The sequence below is a fragment of the Rousettus aegyptiacus genome, unplaced genomic scaffold (assembly GCF_014176215.1).
Source record: "Rousettus aegyptiacus isolate mRouAeg1 unplaced genomic scaffold, mRouAeg1.p scaffold_m13_p_9, whole genome shotgun sequence".
Classification (NCBI taxonomy): domain Eukaryota; kingdom Metazoa; phylum Chordata; class Mammalia; order Chiroptera; family Pteropodidae; genus Rousettus; species Rousettus aegyptiacus.
This window is the reverse complement of record NW_023416312.1, coordinates 80,413,435-80,415,228: the sequence shown is the minus strand read 5'-3', so window position 1 is coordinate 80,415,228 and position 1,794 is coordinate 80,413,435. Positions and strand designations below refer to the sequence as shown.

At 39.7% G+C, this 1,794-nt stretch overlaps 1 pseudogene; it reads right to left on the bottom strand.

Annotated features, from left to right (window-relative positions):
• Nucleotides 1-703: 703 nt before the first annotated feature.
• Nucleotides 704-1,447, bottom strand: LOC107513127 (annotated as a pseudogene).
• Between the last annotated feature and the right edge of the window lie 347 nt (nucleotides 1,448-1,794).

Sequence of the window (1,794 nt, the reverse complement as noted above, 5' to 3'; positions counted from 1 at the left end):
TGTATTCTTTTTTAGGGTATAAAATTTATTACACATACAGAATATTGCCACTACTGAATGCAGACAGGCTAGGACACAATGATAATGGGATGAAGAACCACTAGCTCTTTGGATAGTGAAGAGTTTGGGGTGGCTTGGAGATACATGTCATGAGCACTGGTCAGTCAGATGGAAGAACACATATCAGACGCCACAGGACAGCGGGACATCCAGTGATTGCTTTGTGGCCACTGATATGGGGCTTCCAAGGATGCCACATCCAGGAGCAAGACACTGAAGCAAAGGGACTTCCTAAGGTGGCCCAGGCTTGCCTCTGAAGTCACAGCAACACTATTTTAAGCAATGTGTTTAAATGGATGATTTCCACAAACTATACACGAAGTTTCTAACCATCATAATTCAGTGAAGTACAAAACATTAAGTTGTAGGATGTGGGAAGAGAAGGCAGTACCAATGGTGGCACCTTCCAATATCCTGGTTGGTCTGGCGGGAGGGGGTGAGAGAAGGCTTCTTTTTAAACCAAACTCCTCATTGCAATGTACAAAAGATTTACTCTGATTGATATGAAATTGTATTGAAAACAGAATGAACTAAAAAAGCAAATAATACACTATGTTGGATGAAAGTGGAAGAAAAGAATGAGTCCTTCAAAGCAGGAAAAGAGACAGTTGGAGGAAGGTTCTATAGCTGTGACCCCAGGTGGTCACTCACACTGGTCCATTTTTACTTTTGGTAGTCTCAGGAAAGTCCAATTTTTCTTCTCTTTCATCTCCTTTGTATTTGCTTGGAAATTTTGTCAGCTGTCCACATGACCATCTTGACTTTCCTCAAAGTTTTTCTGCCACTCCATTTCCCATTTGTCTTTTTCTTGAGCTTCAATCTCTTCTTCCCTTTGTTGCTTCCTTTCATGAATCTCTTTGGCTTCTTTCTTTTAATTTAATTTCCAGGTCAGCAGAGTTTCATAGTCTGTTTGTATACTGCTTGTTTGAACATTTCTGGATCATCCTACTCCACATATGTAGGTTTTCCTTCCTTCTGTAGTTGCTTTTTTCTCTCTTTCACAGTGTGTTCCACGTATTCTTTCCCTGCCTGAATTACATCCAGGGCCCTCTTCTTTTGTTCCTGATCCAGTAGCAACTTGTAAGCTTTGTCCACAGCTTAGAAACTCTTTTGTGCTTTGTAAGCATCATCTTGATTTGCCAGGATGCACCAGTATGGACAACTGCTGAAACCTTATTGTTATGTCTTCATCCGTCACTATTTGAAGGATCTCAAATGGGTTCAAATTAAAGTAGGAGGAATCAGGACGGGTCAATCTTTCCATCTGATTTTTGGATGTTAGAACCGAATCTTTCTTCTCTATTTATTTCACCTCACTGTAGAAAGTTGTAAATGCCTCCTCCATGCTGCTGCCATCCAAAGTCCCACTTTCTCCTGGAGCCATCATTTCCCCGGCCTAGCCACTATGTGATCTCAGCGTAGTCTTAATTTCAGTTATTGTATTCTTTGTTTCTGTTTCTTTTTTGTTTTCTATACCCATTTTTGTTTCCTATGACTTTGTTGAGATTCTTACAGAGTTCATTTACTCTTCTCCTAATTTCATTGAATACCACTGAACACTGGTTATGAGTGTTTTAAACTCTGCATCTGGTAGATTGTTTTCATTCATTCATTTATTTATTTAGTGCTTTGTTCTATGTTTTTATTTTGGATATGTTTCTTTGCCTACCTGCTTTGGCTGCCTCTCTGTGTCTGTTTCTATGTATTAGGCAGAACTGCTATGTCTCCCAGTTT